The sequence below is a fragment of the Muntiacus reevesi genome, chromosome 3 (assembly GCF_963930625.1).
Source record: "Muntiacus reevesi chromosome 3, mMunRee1.1, whole genome shotgun sequence".
Classification (NCBI taxonomy): Eukaryota; Metazoa; Chordata; class Mammalia; order Artiodactyla; family Cervidae; genus Muntiacus; species Muntiacus reevesi.
Genome location: NC_089251.1, coordinates 234,098,403 through 234,117,105, shown reverse-complemented (window position 1 = coordinate 234,117,105; position 18,703 = coordinate 234,098,403). Strand labels below are relative to the sequence as shown.

General features: G+C 36.4%; 1 protein-coding gene across 1 annotated transcript in view; it reads left to right on the top strand.

Annotated features, from left to right (window-relative positions):
- The first annotated feature begins 17,606 nt into the window (after window positions 1–17,606).
- The window catches only part of BAZ2B (bromodomain adjacent to zinc finger domain 2B), a 318,837-nt gene continuing 317,740 nt past the window's right edge, over window positions 17,607–18,703 (top strand). Inside the window, 1 exon segment of the mRNA XM_065931616.1 lies at window positions 17,607–17,739. The gene's annotated coding sequence lies outside the window, so the exon portion shown is untranslated.

The following is an 18,703-nucleotide window of genomic DNA, read 5'->3' as shown; positions in this document are numbered from 1 at the left end:
AGTCTGTTTATCTGTGCCTCCATTTTAATTCCAATATTTTGGATCACTTTTACTATCATTAATCTGAATTCTTTTCAGGTAGATGGCTTATTTCCTCTTCATTTGTTTGGTCTTTTGGTTTTTTTACCATATTCCTTCAGCTGCTGTATATTTCCCTGTGTTTTCATTTTGTTTAATTTACTGTGTTTGGGTTCTCCTGTCTGCAACCTGGAAGGTTGTGGTTCCTCTTCATTGTGGTGTCTGCCCACCATGGGTAGGTTTGGAACTGTGCCTTGTGAAGATTTCCCATTTGAGGGTTCTCATGCCTGTGTTCTGGTGGAGAGAGCTGGGTCTTATCTCTCCGAAGATCAGTGCCACATCCAGTGTTTTGGGGGTATCTATGGGCTTGTTATGGCATTGGGCAGCCTTTCTGCTAATGGGCAGAGTTGTGTTCCTGTTTTGCTGAAGGTTTGGTGTGAGCCATCCAGCAATGGAGCTTGCTGGCCTTTATGTAAGGCTTGATGTTGGTGTTGATACGGATGCCTTTGGGAGGGCTCTAATCTATTAATGTTCCATGGGATTGGGAGTTCTCTGGTGTTCCAATGCGCTGGACTTAGGTCTCCCACCTCAGGGGTTCAGACCTGACCCCTTATTTTAGCACCAAGACTTCACAGGCTACATAACACAGAAGACAAAACCCCAAGACTAATGGTAAAACAACACTCAACAGCCAAGAACACCCAAAGAGACTCTCAGACTCATTCTGAGGAGATTGGCTTGGTGCTTAGGAAGTCTGGGGTCCTCTGCCAGTGTTCAGAAGGTATTCTGTAGGACTTGTTCCATTTGCAGATGAGTTTTTTATGTATTTTTTGGGGAAGGGTGATCATCTCATCTTATTCCTCCACCATCTTGAGTCCTCCCTACATATTTTATTATTTGAGCTTATTTGTCAATGAAGTCCATTAGAAGAAACACTAATATAGTGATCAGCTTATCTAACTTTTAGTTACAGATATGTCATTAACTTGCTGAAAGATTTTGGAAGTCACTGAACTTTATCTGTAGTTACAAAATAGATCATATAAAGTAGCTCATCTAGGTTTCCCTCAAGATCTATTTCAGTTTTAAATTCAGTTCCAAATAGTTTTCATTTAACATGCCAAGCAAAGACTACTTTAAGTTCTTCTGAGAAGGACTAATGACACAAAGCTTGTAGGATGTGAGTCTTTCTAGCTCTTTCATATATTCTTTTAAAGGAATTATAGAGTATCTATCTCAACAGTGCACTGTTGAGATTATTTGCATATTAGAACAATTTCAAGAATAGTTTAATAGGATAAATCTCACAGAAATGACATCTTTAAGAAACCTGTAATGTCAAATGTTTTTCAGGTATTCGTTAGTTAAAATTTTAAACATCTCTTATAGAGGTAGTGTAGGAGGCTTGTTGAAATGCCTGCTTGTACACTCAACATCATTAATTTTGGTGAAATGAACAAAAAGCACTTTAACTCTACACTTATTAGGGGTGATTATAATATCAAAGACAGAGAACAGCAAATGATGGTGAGAATGTGGAGAAATTGTAACTTCATACATTGCTGGTGGGAATATATACATTATAGCTGCTCTGGGCAGTAATTTGGCAATTCCTCAAAAAGTTAAGGTAAGTTTGGCAGTTTTACTCCTAGGAGCACTAAAAATAACATGTTCATGCAAAAATATATATATGAATGTTTATAGCAGTATTATTCATAATAGCCAAAAGCTGGAGACAATGAAAATGTCCATTATTGGACAAATTGGATTAGCTATACAGTGAAATATTATTCAATAATAAGATGCAATGAACTACTGATATATGTTACAGTATAGGTGAAAATTAAAGAACATTATGCTGTGTGAAAGAAATCAATCACAAAAGACCACATATTGTATGCTTTCATATATATGTAATGTGCAGAATAAACAAATCCAGAGAGAGAGCAAGTGGATCGGTGGTTTCTAGGAACTGAGTGAAGAGGGGAATTGGTAGTGACTGCTAACAGGTATCAGATGTCTTCTTAGGGTGAGGAAAACATGGAATTAGACAGTAGTGATGATTTCACAAATGTGTGACTATACTAAAAAACATGGAAATGTATGCTTTAAAAAGATGCAATTTATTATAAGTGAATTATATTTCAATAATAAAAAACATCTAGGGACTCCCTGGTGGTCCAGTAGTTAAGACTCTTGTGTTTCTACTTCACGGGGTGTGAGTTCAGTCCCTAGTCCAGGAACTAAGATCCCACATGCTGAGCAGTGCACCTAATGATAATAATAAAGATCTAAAACATGACAAGGTAGATCATCATGATATTGTTCAAAACCAGTGATAAAGGGAATATCTTGAAAGCAGTTTGAGGAAAAGAGACTCATGACTACAGAGCAACAAATATCAGAATTTAAGCAGATATATCATCAAAAACAATGTAAATAAGACCATAGACCAACATCTTCAAAGTAGTTAAAGAACATACTTTTAACCCAGAATGCTTTACCTGCAAAAATCTTTCAAACATGAAAGTGAAGTTTTTTCTAGATGTATAAAAGCTGAAAGACAAGTAGTTTTTTTAATAAAGATACAAAGTCAACTTAATCGAGAAAGGCTTGTCTTTTCATTAGTCTGAGCTCAGAAAATTGGATACCCATATGCCAGAAATGGATTTTCATCTATACTTTGCATGATATGTAAAAACTATCTAAGAATGGATCATAGACCTAAATGTAAATGAAACCTCAACTATAAAACTTCTATAACAAAACATAAGGAAAGGAGAAAATCTTCATGATTTTCTACTAAGATTTTCAAAACCTGGATATATAAAAGTAAAAATTGATAAGTTTTTTTAAACGATGAAAAATAACTCTGCTCTTGAAAATATACCCTTAAGGGGATGAAAATATATACTCATTTCACTGGCCACTCCTTAATTTATTTTTGCAGTTTTCCCTCATATCTCCAACTTCAAAGTATTGCAGTATCACAGAACTTAGTCTGTGTGCAGTCACTCATTGATGATGTCACCATTTCATATTTTAAATACTAAAAGCATGTAACTCCCACATGTGTATGTCCAGCCAGGACCTTTCCCTGGACTCCAAACTTCTATAGCTATCCGTGTTTACCATCTCCACCTGAATATTTAGTTACTATATCTTCAACTTAACAGTCTTAAACAAACTTACTGATTTATACCACACCAAACTGAAATTGTCTCACCCAAAGCAGCTCTTCTGAAGTCTCTCTATGTACATAAATGCTGACTTTTGCTTTATAGTCAAAACTATGGAGTCATCATTCATTGGAAATCTTTTTCTTATAGCACATGTGCAATCCATCAACATATCCTTTACCTCTAACTTCAACATGTATAAACAATCTGACCACTTTCTACTATTTCAGTCACAACCAGCAGTTCTAAGCTTGGTATGATCATCTTTTGCTTGGAATTTTTAGCAACCTCCTACAAAGTCTAACTTCCATTCTTGTTTCACTACAGTCTATTCTCGTACTAAAGCCAGAGAGAACGTTTTCAAAGGTAAGTCAGACCATGACTTATCACTGCTCAAAGCTATTGTGCAAAGTGGTTTCCTACTCAGGGTAAAAATTCATCATTTTGTATAATGGCTTCAAAAGCCCTGTAACACATGATACTATCTGTGGTACTCTCTTGACCTTAACTCCTGATGCTTTTATTCTTGACCACATCAGCCTATTTACTGTTTGTTGAATTGTGGTGCTGGAGTACACTCTGTAGAGTCCCTTGGACTGCAGGGAGGTCAAATCAGTCAGTTCTAAAGGAAATCAGCCCTGAATATTCATTGGAAGGACTGTTGCTGAAGCTGAAACTCCAATACTTTGACCACCTGATGCAAAGAGCCAACTCATTGGAAAAGACCCTGAAGCTGTGAAAGACTGAAGGCAGTAGGAGAAGGGGGTGGCAAAGGATGAGATGATTAGATAGCATCACCAACTCAATGGACGTGAATTTCAGCAAACTCCGGGAGATAATGGAAGACAGAGGAGCCTGGCATGCTATAGTTCATAGAGTCGCAAAGAGTTGGACATGACCTAGGGACTTAACAACAAAACAGACTAAGCATGCTCCTGCCACAGGACATTTGTAAATCTTTTCCCCTCTGCCTGAGAAGCTCTTCCCCCATATGTCTGTGTGCCTTATTCCCTCACTTTTAAAAAAGTCTAAGCTCAGATATTTCATGAGTGAGGCCCCTTTTCACCTTTCCTAGGACTTCTGTACATCTTGCTTCCCCCACATTTCTCTATAATACTTATCAAAGTTATATATAGGAGGAATGTGCAAACTATGGCCAGTAGGCTAAATTTAGCTCCTACCTGGTTTTGTATATGAAGTTTTCATGGAACATAGCTATGCCCACTTTTTTAATATGTTGCCTATGATTGATTTTTCATTACAGTGACAAAGATGAGTAATTTTAACAGAGACACATGGCCTCCAAAGCTTGAAACATTTGCCATTTGACCCTTTACAGACCAGCGCTTGGTGATCCTGATATATACTATGTGTTTGCTTGTGTGTGTGTTGCCAGTCTCTCCCCACTAGAAAGTAAGTCCTATGAAGGCAGGTTATTTTTCTTTTAACTGCTTCATCTTCAGCACCTAGAATAGTATCTGGCACATAATAGGTATTCACTAAGTATTCTAGGAACAATTAAATGATAAAGAGAATACATGATATGATCTAGTAATTAGAGGATATATTAAAGGATTTTAGGCTCTAAAGACAAAAGTTCCTTGAGATTATAAATTTTGTTATTATGTGTCATTATTATTTAAATATAATTAATATGCCTTCAATTAAGCATGTTTGCAATTAAGAAAAGAGACTCCTGTGTAAGGGGAGTTCTCTGGTGGCCAAGTGGTTAGGATTCCAGACTTTCACTGCAGTGGCCCAGCACCTGGCCAAAAAAATAAAACTCCTATGTAAAGATGATAGAAAGAAACTACAGAATTTTCCTCTGATACCTATTCATATGATCTTCAACAATTAAAAGAAAAAGATAAGAGCAGGACCAGGGGAATGAAGAAAACAAAGCATTCATCAGTAGTAATCAGAAATAAGAAACATGATAGAATCTCAATGTCATATGTTTCGAAAGATGATAGCTGTGGAAAGAAACAGATTTGCCAAAGCTTAGAATGGCACCCAGCCCCACATTTACTCCCCCAAATCTTATCTTAATGTCAAGCTTAATTGTGATCTTGAGATTTATCATTAACACAAATGAAGTAGTAGAGGAATAACTGTATAGAATCTCCTTACATTTTTTTAAAACTATGTTTAATAGAAAAAGCTGCTGGGAAGAAATGTCTGAAAGATCATATGTGAGGATTAGGGATATTTCCTAGCAGAAGCAGAGGCTTCAGGAGTCCTGAAATGAGGGAATGGTCAAAATCTCAAGGGCTCTTTCCCTAAGAAAATCTGAAAAGAACTGAACCCAGTTCCTCCAACAAAAGCCACACATAAAAGCTGCCAAAAAAGCTCCTCTCTTCTTATTCTCTGGCCATACTAAATAATTCACAGTTCATAAGTTTTTTGTTGTTGTTTTCATTTTTAAAGATTCAACATAAATTGTTTCCAGGTGCTTCTATCATTTGATTTGCCTCTTAGAGGATAATTTCTCTCTCCAATTGCCTCTCCTCAGTCAAGAATGGGAAAGAGAGAAAGGTTATAAATATATGGGGGGCGGGGAGAGAGAAGTACTGAAAAGTAATTTTAATGCACTTGGGCCGGGATATGTATATACATATATACACACACATAAATATATCTATACTTATATGTATACACAGTGTGGCCTGTGTATATGTGTGTGTGTGTGTGTGTGTGTGTGCTCTGCTGTGCTTAGTTGCTCAGTTTGGCTGACTCTTGTGACTCCATGGACTGTAGCCAGCCAGGCTCCTCTGTCCATGGGGATTCTCCAGGCAAGAATACTGGAGTGGGTTTCCATGCCCTACTCCAGGGGATCTTCCCAATCCAGGGTTTGAACCCAGGTCTCCTGCATTGCAGGCAGATTCTTTACCATAAATGGGCCACCAGGGAAGCCCATTTATACATACATACATATATATATATATATATATATATATATATATATGTCACACTGTGCAAAATGCAGGATCTTAGTTCTCCAACTAGGGGTGAACTGTGCCTCCTACAGTGGAAATGTGGAGCCCTAACCACTGGACTGTCAGGGAATTCCCTGGGCTAGGATATTTTAAGGTCATTTACTCTCTTTTAAAGAAAACATAATGACATTTTTTTCCTAAAACCTCAGTTCAGTTCAGTTCAGTCGCTCAGTCGTGTCTAACTCTTTGCGACCCCATGAACTGCTGCACGCCAGGCCTCCCTGTCCATAACCAACTCCCAGAATCCACCCAAACCCATGTCCATTGAGTCAGTGATGCCATCCAACCATCTCATTCTCTGTCATCCCTTCTCCTCCTGCCCTCAATCTTTCCCAGCATCAGGGTCTTTTCAAATGAGTTTTGTAAACAGTTCTGCTGAAATAACAAAAGCATCCAAAAAAAAACAAACAAACAAACAAAAACATCCCACAAATACAAAATAATGCCTTCCATTATTCTTTTCTCTAAAGATGGAGAAGACACTAAAGCGAAGGAAGTATTAATTTGATATTGTACTTTTCAGAGCAAAAGCAGATATAAAACCATACAGTGCCATGTTTATTAAACCAGCAGCAAAATAATAAATATTATGTTTAGCGAGAACTCAGAATCAACTATTGGCAAAATTCCTTTAATGTGGTACTTTGAGACACTATAATATCAATGATATATAATAAGAAATATCTACTCTATAACATGTGCATGCTAATTGAAACGTTATAGTCGGATGACACCTTCTATATAAGGAGCATACATGTCTTAGACAACTTCTTGTTTGTCTTTATTTTTAGTCACTAACAATTCATGCTTAAAGGGGAAGAAATTTTTAAAATTTGCTTTGTGATTATTTTTTGAACCAAAGATTTTTCTGGAAAAGGTTTGTTGGATTCAGTATTGACAGAGTACAAGCAAAATACAGAAACATAACTACACTCTTTACAGTTAGAGCGTTGACTGTTGAATATTAATTCTCATAGTACATATTCCCAGAGCACAATTGTCTATAAACAATATGGACTTTGATCTTGATTCAGTTTTTAGAGGAAATCATGAAAATTGTGCTTATGACTGAATTTTGGTCCTTGAGTGTATATTCTTCAAAATGCTGTGAGATAGAAAACTCTTGTTTTTTGACTTGAAACAGGCTAGCTGTCAAGAGGGCATGTAGTTGTAAATTTTTGAAATCAGATATGAGATTAAAATATTTCTTCATGGGAGTACCCTGGCTGTCCAGTGCTTAGGACTGGTGCCTTCACTGCCTGACCCAGGTTGTGAAACTAAGAACCCACAGACCATATGGCTAAAAACAAAATAAAATAACTTTCATGACCCTAAAAAGACTGTTTCTGTGATTTCAGACAGCTTGCCCCAAGGCATGTATCAGTATATTGTAGAGCTTTAAAACTGCCTTTCAGAGCTAAATTATTACTGAGTTTAGTGCTGAAAATAATACATTAGGACAGACTATAATGCAAAGAAGCTTTTATTACTATGAGATGGATTCTTCAAAAATGAGGATATGCATTTTCCTTCCCCTATCTCCACCAGAGAAAAATAACCACTTCTAACAGAGAAGCCTGGCAGGGTACAGTCCATAGAGTCACAAAGGGTTGGACATACATAACTGAAGCCCCTCAGCACACAGGCGCATGCAGTGTGTTCTCATTTCACTTTCAATACCTCTGTTAGAGTATTTAACATGTTGTACCATGTATTTTGGAGTATTTTCATTTCTCAGTTGGACGGAGCACTCCTCAAGGCCTAGTAACTGTTGTCCTCCCCAACAGAGGTGTACTGGTAAATCTTTCTGGACGTAAAAATATATACAACTTACAAAGAATAGCATATACAATACTATATTGTAAAATCTATATAGCCAATTGATTCTTACAGAATGTTTTGGTTGATTTTTACCAAATTCTTATTTCTATAGCCCTGTCTGTAGTTAGCCTATAGTTGTGCAATTGTTGAAGAATGTGGTGCTAACATACATAGTCATTGATATTTTTGTCTAAGAGTAAGATGAAAATGAAACAGTCCTTACTTTTTTCATCAATGATGTGACTTCTCAGAATTTGTTAATAGTTTTTAAATGGTTTAGAAAATTATTTCTCCATTTTTGTGCTATTTCAGTGATATAATTTAAATTTAATTTTATTAACTTTTTTAAAGCACTTTTTAAAGTCTACACTATTAATAAAACATTAAGCTTATGCCCTGATTTGTAGTGTTTGCTGATTTCTAGATTGTAAACATTCCCGCGATGGTCTGTTTCAAGCTACCAATGTGACGGTCACTGGTAATAGAGTTGGGAAGAGATGGGCAGTAACACACCATTGTATCATTTTTTCTGCATATTACAATGGGCCTTGAGGACATCGATACTAGTAAAGCATAATAAAATAAGTGATGAGTTGTATTTTTTTAATATGTTTGAAGATATTACTTTTAGTAATAGCTATGCTTAAAAGTTGTTGTTCAGTCGCTAAGTCTTGCCTAACTCTTTGCGACTCCATGGACAGCAGCATGCCAGGCTTCCCTGTCCTTCACTGTCTCCTGGAGTTTGTTCAGACTCATGTCCATTGAGTCAGTCATGTTATCTAACCATCTCATCCTTAAAAAGTAGCTTGCAAAATTCCTAAACACTTAACTTTTGACTACATGTGGTTGTATGATTTGGATTCATCACACTGCTGCCCCGATAGTGATCCTGTGCGTAACCTACATAGCCTTATATGACTGACTTGTTAATTATTTAATGCAGTGAACTTAATTATAGTCATCATCATGCCCTTGGCTTTTACAGAGTACTGCTATGAGAAAGATCATACAGATGATGTCTATGCATTGGCTAAAAGATTGGGTTCAAACTTCGGTATTTTACTCCAAGGTTTTAAGTTTGTCTTAATGAATTGCTTATTTTCTTATTTACCAGACAAGAATAGTATCCTGAACCCTCTTTGTTTTATTTTCCTTGAAACTCACAGGTAAATCATATGCTTGATCACAATAACTGTTAGTACAGGCAAATAACATTTCATTAAAAAAAATCTTATGTTCAAATCTTGTTACATATATGTATGTACATGTACATACATATATATACATATACACACCTTTATATATATATATGTATACATAGAAACACAATTTCAAATTAGGTTTCCTAAGGTACATTTGGTATGAAATATTGAATAAAGCCTTAAATTGTTGCCTTTATTTACCAGTTTTCAAAATAATGAGTTGGTTCCCTAGCATTCTTCAAAGGTGAATAATGAGTTTTTTTAAAGTATCATTATGAAATTATGTATTAAGTTGTATTTGTTATGTTGCAATCCATTTTAATTGTTCTTAAGGAGCTTAAATTGTCTCATCTTTGGCCAGTGGGAACCAATTCAAGTTGGCTTTTTCACATTTATTCTCAAGTCCTTTTACATTACCCCAGTAATCTTTGATAGTTTTCATGATTAATAGTATGATAGGATATTTTAGGCTTACCTTGAACATTTCCCATCCCCAAACTAGAATCAGCCTTCGCTTCAAGGAATCTGTTTCAGGGGCAAATGATGTTTACTGTCAATAATTGGATACATAAGTCTGTGCTTGTTGCTACTGCATAGTCCCTGTTTTTAGGCCTTTACAGTGGGCAAAACTAAGAAGTACATTTATTTTTAAATGTAAAATATTATAGTTCATTCTGATATATCCAGTTCAAATTCATGATCACAGAATTTTTATATAACTCATGGATTTTACATCTGTTCTTTTTTGTCCCACACCCAAACACCAACTTAATTATCCATTTGCTTTTTCTCAGACTATGCATGCAATATAATTACAAGAATGTGCTCGTGTGTGCATGCTCAGTTGCTTTAGTTGTGTCCGACTTTTTGCGACCCCATGGACTGTAGTCCATCAGGCTCCTCCAATCCTGGGATTATCCTGACAAGAACACTGGAGTGGGTTGCCACTTCTTCCTTCAGGGGATCTTGCTGCAGACTCAGGAGATTGAACCTGTGTCTGCTGTGGCTCCTGTATTTTAGGAGGATTCTTTACCACTTGAGCCACCTAGGAAGCCCCTAATTACAATATCACCACCAATTAATACCACCACAAAACTGTGGCTGATGATAACAATTAAAGTTCTTATTTTGTCATTGCTTATTTAAAGTTTATTTCTTAGTTTAAATCCTATGAGGAAAGTACTGTTAAATTAATGTGTTTGAATATGGTTTTTAAAAATTCCTGGGACTTCCATGGTAGTCTACTGGTTAAGACTCTGTGCTTCCAATGCAGGGGATGCAAGTTCAATCCCTGGCCAGGGAATTAAAGTCTCACATGCTGCATGGTGTGGCCAAAAAAAAAAAAGACAAGATAAACTACTATGTTTAAAGTCACTTAGAATATTCTCTGTATGGTTATGCCACCAACTCCATATATTATTAAGTTCACTCATTTCATTTAGATGGGATCACTTTTAAATTTTAATGAATTTCTGTTTTATAATTTGTAAATTATACTTATATATATTCTATGTTTCTGAAATCATATTTTTATGAGAAAACTTCCTGTTATTCCATCTTTGCTCCTCTGTTCCCTTTTTACAGGTAACCATTTTTAAGGGCTTCCCTGGTGGCTCAGATGGTAAAGAATCTGCCTGCAATTTAGGAGACCTGGGTTTGATCCCTGGGGTTGGGAAGATCCCCTGGAGAAGGGAATGGCAACCCACTCCAGTACTCTTGCCTGGAGAATGCCATAGATAGAGGAGCCTCGCAGGCTACAGTCCATGGAGACACAAAGAGTTGGACACGTCTGAGCCACTAACATTATGTGTTTTAAGGTTTTGATTTTTCATTTAATTTAAAAAGTGAGATAGATGAATGGTAATATGCCATAGATGCTTTTTTCCATTTTGATATTTTTACTTAACAATATATACTGGAGAGACAGTGAATTACTTTATATTGTATATATTCTTTATTCCCTTTTAAAAATTGCATAGTACTTCACTGTATGTAAGTACCATAATTATTCAACCATTTCACTATGATGGACTTGTGGGTTATTTCCATATGTTAGCCTAAAACAATGAAAAACCGGTTATTTTACCAGCAAAAGGGGGTTTCTTAGGGAGCAACACAGAATTGCAGTTTGGGAGATGCAACTGTGTGAACCACAAGCAAGTTCAACAAAGCAAAGGGAAGAAAATTCTTATAGAGGAGATGGGAGAGTCAGGAGAGATGCTCATAAAAAGTCCATTGGAGGAAACTGAGAGTGCAAAGTAGAACGGCTCTTAATTGACCGAGTTGAGACAGTCCCATTGGCTGAGCTGTTGCCAGGCAAGGAAGAGATCTCTTCCTCTTGCTGGTATTTGTAGTAAAACCATATTACTTCCAGCTGGAGATGCATGGTATGTCTCTTTTTGTTGGGACCTGTGTGGACTTTAACTAGTACATGGGTGACGGCTCCCTCTTTTGACCTTCAGACTACATTTTATTGAGGCTTTTGTATTAATTTTCATAGAAACTTTTGCTATAAGAAACAATGCTTCAATGAATAACTTCTTTTTTTCACATTGGTCAGATTCTTGGAAGTGGGATTTGCCAGACAGAAAATAAAATGTATATGTAACTTTGCTAGATTCCATGAACATCTCTTTTGTTGGGCTTTTTCTATTTTTCACTTTAACAAGCAATATTTGAGAGTGTTCCTTTTCCCCACAACTGCCTAACAGACTGTGCTGTGAAAATTTTGAATTTTTGCCAATTTGTTGGGTGAGACATAGTATCTCAGTGATTTTAATTTGCATTTCTCTTATGAAGAAGGTTGAGAATGTTTCTATTTAAGGGGCATTTGCATTTCTTTTTCTGTGAAATGTCTGTTCATATCTCTTGCCATTTTTCTCTCAGGGTGTTGGTGTTTTATTCATTTTTAGATACTCTTTATATGTAGGGTTATTAAATTGTCTCTTATATGTTACAAATGTTTTTCACATTTTCATTTCATCTAGTTTTGCCATTGCTAGGAACATTTTCCCTACTCTTCACTTACAGAGGAATTGACCCATAATTTCTCCTAGTACTTGAATGGTTCAAATGTTTATATTTAAATATCTGATCTTTTTGAAATTTATTCTTGGAACACATCCAAATTCATCTTTTTCCTTGTGACTACTCAGTTATCTCAACACCACTTATGAAAAAGTCCATCTTTTCTTTACTGCTTTGGGATACAGTTTTTATCTATGTTAAATTTCCATATGTATGCACTTGGGTAATTTCTCAACTTTCTATTTTGTTTATTGGTCTTTTTTTTTCATGTGTCAATGCTACCATTAAATTATTAAGCCTTTATAGCATATTTAATACCTGATATGACAACCCCCCCCCCCCACACTTTCAATGTTCTTTTTCAGGATTTTCTAGGCTTTTTTTTTTTTAATTCCAAATGAATTTTATAATTAATTTATGCTGGTAGCAGCATTCTTTTTTTTCTGTTTTGGCCGCATGGCTTGTAAGATCTTAGCGCCTCCACCAGGAGGAACCTGTGTCCCCTATAGTGGAAACGTGGTCTTAACCACTGGACTGCCAGGGAAGTTCCAGAACAGTGTTCTGAATCAGCAGTTTATTGGAAGTACTATCAGGAGGTTTTTTAAAAAAAATAAACAACGCCACCCAGACGTACTGAGTCTCTAGATATTGGGCCTGGGTATGCACATTTTGAAAAAACTGTCCAGTTGATTTTAATAATCCCATTTAAAAATGACCTATAAAGCATAAATTCAAGTTCTAGTTCCAGATTACCTTGTGATTTGTTTCCCTTATGTATTCTGTATTCTGGACCTTGCTAAATGCAGCATTTGCCCAGTTCCCTAAGCCAGAAATTTAGTTTTCCTTTAATCCTTCCTTTTCTTTAATTTGGTTTGTCACAAAATCTACATTTTACTTTGCTTTAAACCTCCAGTACCACTGTCTTTTACCATTTTCTCATGGTCTTTTAAGATAACTCTTCATAATATAGTCTATCATCTGCACTATCTATACAGTTAATTTTTTCCTAAAAATAATGTTAATCATGTTACTTCTTTGCTGACCTTTGTTGGCTTTCAGGATAAATTCAACCAAGGCACATAAGGCCTTACACTCACAGGTCCCAGCCTCCGTTTCCTCCTTAGTCCCTGTTATTCTACAACTCACACTGAGTATTCCTGTTACACTGAATTTCTGACTACTGGATGGACATCAGATCTGGTAGCTTTTATAATTTAAATTTATGGTTTTTTTCACTTAGAATTTGTTCCCGCCTTCTTTGCCTGGTAAGCTCTCAGTATTTGAGATGCAGTTCAAATGGCCTTTCTTTGATAAAGCTTTTATATAGACTCTTAGTCAGAATTAGTAGATCTATCCTCTTTATTCTAGCAAAACTTTATTATTTGTATCTTTATAATGTGATTTTTATGAGTCTCTGATCTCCCAGAAATTTCACACTTTCAATATCAACTAGATTGTGAGCTCTCATGTTTTTTCCAGCCTCTAGCAGAGTGTGTAGCATATAGCAAGCACTCAAATGTTTGTTCAGTGAATGAAAACAAATAAAGCTTCATTAGTCTGTACTGATTGAAACAGAAACAAGACACGACAGTGGCCAGGTGGCTCTACTATTAAGATTTCTCATTCGTTTGGCTGTCTGTAGTTCATAGTCAGCCTAGACTTTGTTCTCTGCCCATGACAGTTCTTACTCTCTGAAGGTCCATGTAACTGAAACTACCATAGGATACCTGTCCATCTTTATCTCCTCCTGTTTATGAAGTTCTGTTTTGGTCCTAAGAATAGATAATGCTTTATAAAAAAAAGTACAATTTACTCTATAGTGGTAGAGTAATTTATGGTACTAATTTAGATTAATTATTGGCATGAACAATTAGTTTAGGTATATCACATATAGGATTTTACTTATATTGGAAAAGATCTATTTGATCATTAAATTCTTTTATAATTCTGTACATGATCAAGTACTAATTTAGATGATAAACAAGTAGAAGACTAAGTGCTATGGGAGCCAAATTGTTTTATAACTTATAATTATTTCCCACCCCCCAACTCTATGACTATGTTGTAATCTTTGAAATAATCAAATGTGGTAACATGAAAAAGGGAAAGAATCATATTTAAAAATAATTTAACCATAACTTCTTAGTAAGTGGGTATCAAATACTAGAGTAATCCAGTTTAAAATTTTTAATGTTCCATTATTTTTAAAATCAGTCTTAAAGGTATAGATTAAATTGGATAATAATATTATATTTGAATTACCAAATAACACCAAATTATTTTAAACATATTTTAATATAAAAATTGGAAGTTTTTATTAAAATACAGAAATTCATTTTATTATATCAATCTATGAGTTTTTCACTTATCAACTGTATTTACAAAATATTTTTCAAACTATGTAAAGAGACCTTGATGATAATAAAAATACAGTTTTTAAATATTTTAAACACACCAAAATCAAATTCTTTATTATTACCACATTTATCCTTTATTCCAACCTTTGATGATACTCTTAATTTTAAGTTACTTCATTATTCAACCAAGAGAAAAAAACTTTGTGTTATATATGGCTTCAACTTGAAATTATACATATATATGTAAGTTAGTCACTATTTTTTTTTAAGTTAGCCACTTTCATTATCTGTGTACCATTTTTTCTATTGATTAGGCATATATTAAGGATTTTAATTACTAAATAAGTTTTCTTATGTTAAACAATTTCCCCACAGGTGCTTTTTTGTAAAAACTAGGCAATGTAAATTATATATTCTTATGAAACATTGTCTGGAAAGCCAGTGTGCCATCTTCAAAGCCAGTATTATTATTTCAGCATTTTATTGGAACCAAACTTTGAATTATGCTTTGCAGTCTATTAAAAGTATTTAAGTAAATAAAAGATACATTCTTAGTTATCTAAGTTATTCAAGTGTGCCACAACTTTATTTACAAACAAATGTTTTAAGAGAATTCTTATATGAAAATTGAAACAATTTGAATCTAGCTATTTCTTTTTATCCTTTGAAATTGAATATTTTCAGCAGTAATGCTAATGATTATAGACAAAATGTCTGAAATGGATTGTTGAAATATTAAAATACTTTATTTATACATAGAAATACTGTTTTGAGTAATGACCCCTATTATATAAAATGCATCAACTTTTTTACATGTTACTTTCCTAAAGTAATATCTAAATGCTAGCTTTCCACACTTACACTGGAATCTGTATTTTTCTTTAACATTATTAGTAAATTTTGATATTGTGGAACTGTTGACCCAGTCATACATGTACAGAACTTGGCCTTTGAGTTAATTAAATATGAGTTAATAATATATTATAAGGAAATTATTATCCTTATTACAGTTATTAGGTAGTTACTCAAATTATAGCTTCAAAGGAATGCAGAGCATGGAAAACTCAGGATTAAATTATGCATTTGAACCTTAGGCCAGCTTTTACTGTGGAGACAGTTTTCTGCTAAGACCAGAATTGTATGTCATTGAAATTAAATGCTTTTCTGGGGATGGAAGGTTCCAGTTTTTAATGAAATTACTGAGTGTGGTGTAGTGAAATGATTAAAATCTGTATTCCGGGAATGTGGCAGGGAAAAAAAATCAATAAGTGCTAGCACAGCTTTGCTGCTCAATGTGAATCCTGAGAATGAAATAAACTATTACAAAAATAATAATTAAAAACATATCAGCACATTAATTTATTTAGCATCAGTCTCCTGAGACATCATCTTCACTAATTTTTAGCATACATTTTACTATGTAATGAGCAGCCTTCTTTTCAGATATCCCTATTAGACAGGCAGTATTTCTGCCCTTCCCCCAGTGCTCCTGCATTGCAATCATTGTACTTGCACTTATTATGTTACAAATGACCGAGGTAAGGCTGACATTCTCAGTGCATGCAAAAAGACCTAGTCTGCCAAGCTTTTTTTTTTCCCCTAATGAAGCAGCTTTGTGAAATCTCCCCATGTGTTAATACTAATGAAGATCCTCCAGCACAATTAAAATCACAGCCAGTAGCTGAAGAGGAAACATAAAACAATAGCATCTTTTAAGATACATTTATCCACATATGCATGTACAAAATATACATATATGGTCAAATTATTTTTCTATAGGTTGCCTTTCACTTACTCTTCATTCTGAAAATTACATTATGTAGTTTTTAGTTATATGAACTTTTGGGACTTTTAATGTGTTCCAGGGGTAAAACACTACCTCAGTGAAAAAAAGAATTATTTATCTTCTTTGGTAATAAAGCGTTACCAAGGATAAGGCCTTTTAAAAAAAAAATTTTTTTTAAGGAAACTACAGGGTGGTGTGCTGTAGGAGGGAATGGGGTGTACTTCACCTTTAGTTTAACTTTATTGGTTTCAGGATGTTGAAATTGGTGGAGGAAAATGGAAGGGTAAAAAATAGGAAGTTAGAAGAAATTGTGGGGTAGACAAATAGTATACCTCGTGTGTAATTTAAAGATGGAGCAATAGGCTACCTAGTCTTAACTTGATTTTTTAAGTACTCTAATTCCTACAATTAGCTATCCTCTCCCACCTTTTTTGCCTTCTCAGAAGTGTGTGTGTGGGGGGGACTATTGAGGTTACCTTTTGCAGTTTTAACGTATAACTTTAAAACGACTTACTATTTTAACGTTTTATTTAAATTTTAACTCAGTGCATAAACATTACAGAAGCTTAACCTGCCCGGGTTAGGGCAGTAGCATTTTATCCTGGGACCATTTTGCATACTGCTTTTTATTTTGAGTTCCAAACATATTACATTTAGTTGACTTTTAGATTTTAACCAAATTCTGAGTTTACAGACAAAGTTTAGGTGGACATGGTTAATCTACTCTCCCTATTCGCCCGTGTACTTTTTTTAAAAAATTACGTTTTCAATCCTATTTTCTGTCTTCTCTACTTTTAAAAGTAAAACAAAACATTAGAGTTCCTTAACTTTTTCCTGGAACAAGAATCGGTGCAAACTCAAAGTTACAGGATTCTTGGGAGGAAGAAGCCACCCCCTCCCTCCCTTGGCTACTTTAGGAGCTGATGGGTCATTTATTATTGGAACTGAAATGGTATAAACAATTCTCTCTCTTTTTTCCCTTGTTAACAGCAACTTTCATTGTTAGAGAGAGGAGAGAGAGAGAAGCCTTGTTGGTTGACGTCACTTGGTTCATGAAGCCTTCGCCTAGAAGTGAAGCTGCTGAACAAACCTTGAGAAGAATCATCTCCTGCTTCAATCTGCTGCTGGATAGGAACTAATCAGAGAGAGAGAGGCGGAAGACGGAGAAGGAGGGCGTCCAGGGCTTTGCCGATCACAAATCTCACCTCCACTCCAACTCTCCTTATACTTTTCTTGCAAAAATAATAATAGAAATAAGGAGGTGGTGGGGTTTCCAAAACAAATATCGTAACCTTTAACCATCTGGGGAAGGCAAAAATCCCATCCACCGCAACTCTCAGTTCGAAAGTAAAGGTGAGTTTAAAATCCTCGGGTGTGAGGGGTGCGGGTGAAGATGAAAATTCCAAATATTGTAAAGCCGTTTGAAACCGAAAAAGAGAAGAAACTGCGCTCCAGCGAGGGGGTTAGACTCCGGAGTTGCTTATCTGGAGGCGCTCGCCCTGCCCGCCCTGCCCGCCCGGCCGCGGCTGTTTACCCTCGCCGGTCGGTGTGTCTCTTTGTTGTGCTGGCTGGAAGGCTGGGGTGGTGCTCGGGGTCCCGACTGCAGTTTGGGGGAGGAGGACGCGGAGATGCGCGGTCCTGGGTGGGAGGTGGGGAGTGCGGTCTCAGGAGAACGTAAACTTTATTCGTAGCCGCCAGTGCGGGACTTCGGTCTAGCAGGGCCGCGGGCCGTGCCTCCCCCGGCGTGGGCAGACGCTGCCGCCGCGAGTCCTCCTCCTTTGTGCCGGCCTCCCTGCTCGGCCGCCGGCGCTTCGCGTGTCCTTTTTCCTCCCTGCGGCTTCCAGCGCTCAGGTCGCCGCCAACAGTTTGGCTTCTCAAAAAAAATCACCTCTGGCACGGTTGCGATCGCCGTTCCTACCGGGAATAACCGCTGCTCCCCCCATCCCCGCCGGGGTAGTTTCAAGATACCCCCCCACCCCCACCCCAGTCCGCCTACTGCTGCCCTTTCCTGCCTCCGCCCCCTCTTCCCCGTAGGACTGATAAGCTGCGCCTGCCACCCCCACCCCCAATTCGGGTCTCTCTTGCTCTCTCTCCCCGAGTAACTTGGGGCTTGGGAGTTCACAGAAAGTGAGCTGGGTGGGGTGGGAGTAGGGGCAGGTGGAACTGGGAAAAAATCTGGATACCTGGAAAGTCTGTTTCAGTACGTAGAGATTAGAGGAGCATAGCTTTTCCTACAGTAATGTCTGTCTCTTAGCAGTTCTTCGCCGGGAGCTGCCTCCTGTTCTCAACTCTTCTTCGCTCTTTTAATCTTTTTGCT